Source organism: Dunckerocampus dactyliophorus, chromosome 14 (genome assembly GCF_027744805.1).
Source record: "Dunckerocampus dactyliophorus isolate RoL2022-P2 chromosome 14, RoL_Ddac_1.1, whole genome shotgun sequence".
Taxonomy (NCBI): domain Eukaryota; kingdom Metazoa; phylum Chordata; class Actinopteri; order Syngnathiformes; family Syngnathidae; genus Dunckerocampus; species Dunckerocampus dactyliophorus.
In genome coordinates, this window is record NC_072832.1 from 15923024 (window position 1) to 15932265 (window position 9242).

The 9242-nt window shown below is 39.8% G+C and overlaps 1 long non-coding RNA gene across 1 annotated transcript; it reads right to left on the bottom strand.

Annotated features, from left to right (window-relative positions):
• Nucleotides 1–5986: 5986 nt before the first annotated feature.
• On the bottom strand, nucleotides 5987–7703 carry LOC129194196 (uncharacterized). Its single transcript, XR_008573709.1, has 3 exons — nucleotides 7596–7703; nucleotides 7449–7512; nucleotides 5987–7230 (listed from the first exon to the last, which is right to left on the bottom strand). It is a non-coding gene; the product is annotated as an uncharacterized LOC129194196 (long non-coding RNA).
• Between the last annotated feature and the right edge of the window lie 1539 nt (nucleotides 7704–9242).

The following is a 9242-nucleotide window of genomic DNA, read 5'->3' on the forward strand; positions in this document are numbered from 1 at the left end:
TATTTCTGGAGGGAGGCGTCATTACCATCAGAGCAGTCTCTGTTTCTGAATCTTGAGTTATTAGTTGGCTTGTGTGGCTTTTTCAAGCATCCTCTGCTATCTCTGAAAATATTTACTAGCCAAGATAGTGGACCCGATGCTGCAGTGCGGTTAATTTGCACAGGCTAGATGTGTCTGCTAGGAACTGATACTCTGGATTGATCATTGTTCTTGTTGCTGCTGCTGCTGCAGAGGGTCGTTAAAGCAAAATAACAATTGGACGGCGGTGACTGAGGACAATATGGGCAGCTGCTGCTGTTGGCAAAGTCTTTTAAGTTATAAGAGCAGATTGACTCAGTAAGTCACCCAATGGTGTTTTTAGAAAATTGGTGGTGCACCAAATCACTTGAAAGAGACTGTATGCAGTGAAGCCCCCCAGCTGCCCAGAGGGCTCTCGTGTTCTGCACATACTGCAAGAATTATATCCCCCCTTCCTGCTGTGTGTATGTAAGCTATGCCGACGTAACACTAGTTACTGTATGCATGTTGTCAGCTAATGGTAGCGATTCGACAAAGTTTAACTACTGTACTAACATTAGCTATCATTGAATGTACAGTATATATCATAACAACAATATGAATGTTGTCTCTGAGAGTGCTTTTGCGTGTGTGCACGCACTACCAATTACAGAATTTATTTAACAAAATCACAGATAAGGTGAGATAAGGTAAGTACAGATACAGAATCGCTCCTACAAGATGAGCCCTGAAGTTGTGGTGTAGAGGCCTTTTATAAGGGGGTTGGCATCATGATACCAGAGTATCTGGTCGCAGAAGTTGGATGGACCTGAATTTGCACGTATTGGGCCATCTCCATCCTTTTACGATGAGGCCAATGTGAAAACAAACAGTGTTTGTATGCGTGTGTGTGTGTTTTGTATCAAGTAAGTGTAACTAATCAGGTCATGGGGACCTGGTTGTTGATACTGAGCTATTTCTTATCTATGACTAGTTTTTCCATAGCGACTAGGACAAGAAGTGTCTGTCTTGATGGTAAAAACTGCAGTAATAACGTGATCATTACTGTACCACGTAGTGTTCTGAACGATAAACTGATGCGCCCATCTATGCAGTTTGACAAGCGAGAGATTCGGCTGCGCCGAATGCAGCCTCCTGCATCGCTAAGAATCAGTCATAAATCCTTAATTAATTAATTATAATACTTGATTAATCGATTGTGGAGACATGCAGCGGGTTTTGCAAGAGAAGCAATCAGTCGACAGATTATCTTTTAAACAAGGCAGGAGCGTAGGCTGCTGGCGAGAGAATTGTCGTGCATGCTCCATAACTTGCCATGACTGAAGACGAGAATGGATCTGAATAGTAGCAGGCGTGCTAAAGTTTTCAACACATCAGCAAAAAAACCCAAAAAACAACTAAAGTTTGGAACGTCTTTGGATTTTACAAGAAGGACGCAAAACTCGTCAAAAGCCACGCCATTTGTTGATTATGCAGAGCAGCGCCAAAGTCTAAAGGGTGCACGACATTTCTTGCCCAGCCAGAACGAGAGAAGCAAGTATGGTATCTTTTTTGCTTTGTAACTGAAATGTTGCACCTTTGTTACCTACCTGCAGTGTGACATGTCCTGTGTGACAAATAGTGCTATTTGCTTGGACCTTGCTTGTGACCTTTTTGCCACAATTGAAGAAATGTGTTCATTATTTGAGGGACTTTGCACTATTTATTTATTTTGTATTATTGACTGGACTGACTTGTCTTTTTAATGTAAGATTAATGTCTACATCAACAAACATTAACCATCGAATGGAATGGAATGGAATCAAATCGAATGGAATGGAATGGAATCGTATTGTTTGTACACTGTATCGGATTGTTCTGTTTTTAAAATATATTGTTTTTGAATTGCATCGTAACCTGTGTATCTAGATTCAAATCGAAATGACAGAGATTTACATCCCTAGCATCTTGTGTCATTAGCTTAAAGGGATAGTTTGGATTTTTTGACCTGAAGTTGACATCCCCATCAGCAGTGGACTATATCAACAATGACTTACCCCCCAGTTGTTCCTGAGTCCAGTTCTAGATTTCCGTGACAAGGAACGTAGTTCTGCTTAGTTGCTGGGTCATTTAAATAAAGAGTTTGGCTTCTCAAAACAATATGCTTTGAGAAGAGTAATACATTTGCATCCTCAAAAAAAATCACACCTTACAAATTGCTCTGCGTTATATTTGTCTCCCGCCGTGTCCCTGTACACTGTCGTCTTTCCATTCTACTGTATTTGCACTTACGTGTGAATATGGATCATATTTCAGAGTTTCCAAAGAAACTATTTATACAAGACTGTTGTCATGTACTGTAAATGTGATTGATGCCATGCCCCTGGACAGAGAGGTGTTTTTCCCTATATGCAACCTAAGCGGCTGCTTGGGGCCTCGAGGTCACTCGTGGGTGCCCAAACACTGACATCATCAGTTGTTAAGTAGCCATTGGCCAGGTGTAATCCTGTTTAGGGCCTCCAATTGTGCTGACAGGCAATGAGTCAGATGGACACACACTAAGACAATGATTCCAAAAACAGCACTAAAAGAATTATGAGACAGGTCGATTTTACATTTACAGTATATTATATATTTACAGTCCTAGTCAAACGTTTTACATACACATGAATCCAGTAATCATCACTTGTCAGGTGGTTTTTCTCATATTTCAGTGTAACTCTTAGTATGCAGGGAATCAGTGGTGGTTCTCGCTATGGGTCACATGAGCAATTGCCCAGGCCGACATTCTCCAGGAGGCGCTGCAAGGATGAGGGGGGAAAAAAATGATTCATATTTATTTGCGCTCAGCATTTATTTGTTTTAGATTTATTTTAGCTTGGTTTATTTCAAACATGCATACAATGTTATATCGAAATACACCACATGTTCACAATTCACTGTTCAACAGGTCCAAAAAGGAGCAGCAAGAAGCGGAGCATATTAAATCCTACCCCATCTCCATATCACAGCAGTAACTAATTCAGTTATAGCGCCAAACACCCAGAAGCCCAGGGAAGCCAAGCCCATCAACAATTTGTGCATCACGTCAGGATACGTGTCTCGGATGGGCACCCTCTACAGGCGGGATATCTGTGCCTCCATACTGCTCTTATGCAGTGGAAAAAATCACCTGAGTAGTAAGGGGGGGGTGACTTCACAGATGGGTCCGTAGGTTAATTATAAGGTCAAAAAAAGTAAGTTACAACAGAAATTGAATATATCACAGGCCAAGAGTCTCCAACATGTTATTTCACTACCAAAATGTTAAATAACAAAAAGGAGCAAATCAAATCAAATCTGAATCAATATGAGATGGTTTAGCCTTGACTGCTAGTTGAGGTGTTGACGGTGGGGGGATGATAATGAACTGACAACAAAACATAATGGAAAAGAGACAGTCAATGCCATCGGGTGTACAATTTGGAAAAAAGAGGAAAGAAGAAATGGAGAAAAGGGCTTAAGATAAAGTAGGGAGCTATGTCATCACTTTAACTATAAGATATTATGGAGTGGATGTGATAAAAATAAGCTAAAATTACTTGGTAGCTAATATGGTATAACCAGCGGCGGTCTCTGGCATGTGCATTTTGTACAAGCCCACAGAGCAGCTCTGATGAAGGGACGCCATCCCGCCAGAAAAGAATAAATAAATTGCAGTGAAGTGTTTACACCACTACCAGTAGTGGTGTTCGGATTTTTGGTTTGAAAAAATATTTGGAGCCTAAGACATACAGCACCTTTAAATTGTTGTTTGGAGGTGAATTTGGAGGTAGTCCTCCTTCTATATGATCCCATCTACTTAGGGCAGTGCCCCAGTAGTGCTGGCAGCAAAACAGCCCCACATCAATGTTGCTACCTCTACCAAGCTTGACATTTGGTACAGTACCAGGTTTGAAATTCTCAACTTGACTCCTCCAAACACACTTTTGTTATCATGGCCAAACACAAATAGCTCAATCTTTGTGGCTTCAGGTCAAAGCACTTGTAAAGGCAGCGCATTACAATAAGGAGCCTAAGTTAGCTCTATTTTAGGGTGTGTGCGGCTCCCTTGGACCGTTTCGAAAAATGTGAGCGCGTAGATGAAGCTCCCATGAGCAACGTGGGCAGCTATGTCCTCAGAGAGGGGCCGAAGGCTTCAGTGTATTGTTGCTTCCCTGCTCTCTCGCCACTGCCGCGCTCCACTTGTCATCCTCAGTTAGTTCAACAAAGTAATGAGTATGCCGCTGTACATTTTTCATGAGGGGGTGGGAGTGAAAAATCTGCTTCTTATAATGCTTTTAATATGGTTTCCCCGCACACTCTTCACCCCGTCCCCCACCGAGCACCCTCCAGGCTAACATGATGCTGCATGAGCATTTTTAATGGTAACATTCCCTGCGGGAGAGTCAGTATGATGCAATGTCACATTCAGTGATGAATATGTTGACTACAGCAGATACACAAGCAGCTGTAAATCATAGGAAAACTAGATACAAAGGAGACATAGGGCAAAGAATTATAGCAAATTGAGGTCTCATGCGAACAAAAGAATGAAGAATAATGAACCTTTATTGTCATTATAATGCAGTGAACAATATCGGGATTAATAGTAAATTGACTTACAAATAAAATGCAACTGTCTTTTCAGTAAATGATTTTTAAGGTTGTGTTTCCCTTTTACCACCAGTCAGTGATGATGCACTGATTATTATTGCACAGCAATGACGTTCCATTTTTGCATTCATAGGACATGTTGATATGCATGAAAACGTCGGCTTACTTCGGAAAAGGCAAAATAAATCACTTTAATCAGCAAGATCTCACAGATACGAAATATGTCAACACTGCCATAAATCAACATTTAATTGTCCCGCCCTTCAATGTGGCACAACACAGCAGCACTTTTTCTTGCGCTTGAACACATTGTTCCATTCAAATCTGCACATATAGATTTGGTAGCAAATCCAATATGCCTCATCATTCACAAATAAAGCATTCCAAAAAACTGAGTGTTCAAGCTGTCCAAAAGTAGACCCAGCCAAATGAATATCAATATTCAATATTATCTTTTATTGCAATTATTTGTAGAATGTCAGCCTTTTTCATTTGTGTATGGTAATCTGGGAATTCAATAAAGTAAATGTAATAAGCACCCCAAAATAAAATAGAAGTAATGTAAAAAGCATTGCAGTAGAAAACAAAATATAGAAAAAGAAAAGCCAGAGCAGGTGAAATACATCATCTCTGTCTATATATCAAGTCACCATATTACTGAAAATCTCAGGCGCTGAACTCTGACTCAGAAGGAACCGGACCATTCATGCAGCCTCTCGAAAAGGACAAACGATGATTGATGAGAGGGTCAATGATTGTTGCCACAATTTCATTCGAAACCAGAGTTTTATTTACTTTTGCAACGAGCTGTGTAAGCTCGTCATCCTCTTCTGTCGTGCTTTTGGCCACTTTGATCCATGCTTTCCAATATTAATAGAGGCAGTATGTTTTAGTTAGGTACTTTCATAAAGGTGCTCTGATCAGTATCCATCAACAATAAATACATCTGAGATAATAAGTTGGTTAGTTCAATAATGAATTGGTCAAAGACATTTTATATCCCATTTTCATCAACTGAGTAAAACACAAAGAGCTGGTGATTTAGTCAATATAATAGTCAGTCAATATAGTGGAGTACTTAAGTACTTAAATATTAAATGCCAACTATCAAAAACATTTTTCTGTGGTCCCTTAGGTAGACCACATACCAGGAAACTAGCACACTCGCTTGACAGTCTCAAGTGTCTTTATTTCATTAATTCATTTCACTTCCAACAGCAATGTTAAAAAATAAACAGTAAAACTTCCCAACTGAAATGCAATTTCAGCTCTCCAGCAGAAGCAGCAAGTAAGGTCAACAGAAAGTGCTGAAATTATTATTCCTGGTCACATCACATGCTTGTGTAACCACTTGTCAGGCAAAGTTCATCCGGCTCAACGATAACGGCCTCATAGGTCAATGAAAACAACAGCATATGCGGTGGATCCTCCAATATTTCAGATTTTCTCCAAAAATAGTCATTTTTTTTCAGCAGAAAACACATCTCATTTACTATATGTAGGTAAGAATTTAGAAATATGTGATAATACAGGTCAAATGTGCAGAACACAGGTAGCATTGTTAAGAAGCACACAAATTTCGGTTCTTTGACCGCACCACAGTTGCGTACTGAGACGCAAAAGACTTACAGGTGGCCAGGCAGGAGAACACATGTAATATCTCAGATAGCAAGGTGACATTGAAACAATGGCGAATCTATGTTAAATTTTCAATGTTAGATCACCGACTTGTCGGACTTCAGTGTTGATTTACCATCAGTTTGCACCCGCTGCTAACATTGAAACGTCTGTTTCATAACCATAGATAACACAATTTCGATTGTATTTCAATTAATGTGAACATTGAAACAAAAATGTATGTGGCTTCAATTATATTTCAGTGACAATACCAGATGAAATAGGGCTCATTTAATGCTGCTCAGTGCCAGCATTTCATTACAATCCTGCCTGTCTACAATCAGGATGTCAAAGGGTAAAAAGATATATGGTTTTATCTCGTATAATAGCAGTCACGCTCTTTTTGAACAGAAATCAAACAGGTTTTCTTTAATTTCATTCATTGCCACGCCTAAACCTTCCCGTCCGGTCTGGTGCATAGCGGAGCCACTGTAAGACCTTTACAATGCCGGGTCCAAAAGACCAGATTTGTCATTTTTCAGTTTTCCCAAAGACAAAGACGGGTATTTTTTAAAAACATTATAACACTGGTAGTTGTAGATAAACAGGACAGTGGCCAAGACTCGAGGTGTAGTCCCACACAATATAGTTTAAAGCTACTTTGTTTCACTGGGAGATTAGCTGAATCCATGATGAATCAGTGATGAAGGTGATTTAGGCTGTAGTCTGTCAAATGTATTACCAATGCCATTACTGAAATAAATGTTGCATTGTGTACGAAGTATTTGAGAATTTTTTTTTTTTTTACAAGAAGTCAACTACTCTCTGGCCTTTCTCATTATCCTATAATGTTTTAACATTGATTAGAGCGGAAGATTTTTGAGTAAAAAAAAAAAGTATTTGTGCCTCACCAGCCATGGACCTCACCGCACGTCACTGTATCAGGATGACTGGCGGCGTGCCTGACTGGTGTTGATTCATCTGAAAAGTGGATATGAATATTGGTCAGTTCATTTATGGTGGGATTCTTACACATCGTTTTTGCAAATGATAAACCTATGATGTTACTTTAGACAATTAAACATAGATTAGATTAGACATAGATATCTGCTGACCTGAAAAAGGCACATCATGAATGTTAGCCCCAAGCTAGGATATGTGACTTAATTTTCGTAAATATGATATAACTGCTAACTTACCCAAAGGGCTTCCAGACAGGCACAGTCCTGGACAGCTTTCTTGACTTTTTCTTTCAGGATTCATCTGGAAAGAAAGACCATGTGGACTGATTGGGAAAAGAACATCGAATTGTGTAAATAATGTAGTCTGTACTGAAGACGTCTTACCTTCACTCGAGGAGTCTGAATGGAACTGCCTTGGGCGTCTACGCTGCCAGGATGTAGGGATGGTCAGGTCATCCTGTCAGCCATGGACATTTCTGATCTGCTTTGGTGTAGGAATCTAAAGAGAAACATGTTTTTTGAGCCTGTAGCAGAACAAAGCAGTATTTTCATACAGAGTAAACTTGTTAAATACATTCTACATAGTGCATTGTAGCGATGGCTCACTTGTACAAAATAACACCTAAAAGAGGCATAAGACAGACACAAGTGATTGTTTTAACTACAACAAAGCCTGCTGGGAAATGCGTAACCCACCCATTCCACAGCTGCAAACTCTTCCCAGTCACACAGCTCACAGATTGTGATGTTTTTGTGTGGATATAAAATACTGTAGCTTTTGCCCATACGATGAGAGAATGACGAGGGGGTGGTCGATCACTTTATTCACTCATCACTTTCACTTATCACTTTATTAAAACACAACGACCACGCCAAAACAACCATAGTTGCATATCCACAGCCGTCTAAAATATTTTCGAAAATGCACATTTCCCCCACTGCGATGTAAAAAAAAAAAAAAAAGTCCATTTACACGAATGAAGCCTTAAAAAAATGTCCACATAAAAACACATTCACCAGCTGGCTGAATATGCAACCACAGATGACTGGGACATTACTGTATATTGGTATGCTCCAATCCCAGCACTGCGCGCGTGGGTAACCGAGACAAAAGGTATGTACGCCGCTTACTTTTACTATTTGTCAGTGCTAATGTGTCATTTTCTCATAATCTAACCATACTAAATAATATTTTTTTAAGATGGGTTATTGGGGCATGTCCTGTCAAGTTTGCAACATCAAACAATCGTGTGTGTGTGCACTGATGACGCATGCAAAAGTGTGCTACATTCATTTACCAATTATGTTGTTTAAAAGAAAAAGAAGGTTTTAAGAAGGTTTTTATTACTGGAATACTGTCAATATACAGACATATACAAGTGTTGAAATGTGTGGTTAAATAATAAGAAAGATACAAAGGGCTTAAATGTTCAACGGAGAATGTCAACATCAAGCTAGCTGCAGAGTTGAACGAGCCGTGTGTCAAAAATAGACATTTTTATGGGCATATCAATTACCCAGGTTTTTTGCCATTCACTGGTGGTCCTGCAAAGTCACCCCTGCGGTTCTACTGAATAGATATTAGTTGACAAGAACTGGAAGCGAGACAGACACACAAAGAAATTACTCCGAAAATAGCAGTACAAAGCCGAAAGCCCCTTTCACTCTACAATACCTTTGATATGGGTGACGTCAACAAGCGTTGGTCACACAATGGTGGAGCATATTTGTCGGCACTGTGACATTGTAACATTTACACACATTTAAGAAGAAATGACAAAAATGTATTCATGCTAACATTAGCTTACCGTGATGCTGTGCGTTAGCATGGACACTACAGTAGGTCAGTCTCCTTTTGAATAAAATTAGGCTCCTTAAAGTGGACAGCATTGTTAGGGAGAGCAGACAGGGACTGTCGTGAGCCACTCAAAGGCACATCTGCAGTTCGATGGAGACGTGGCTCCGCTTGTTTATTCAACAACAGTTAAATGGAGCTCTACACGATAACAAATGACATGGCATGCCCAGAAT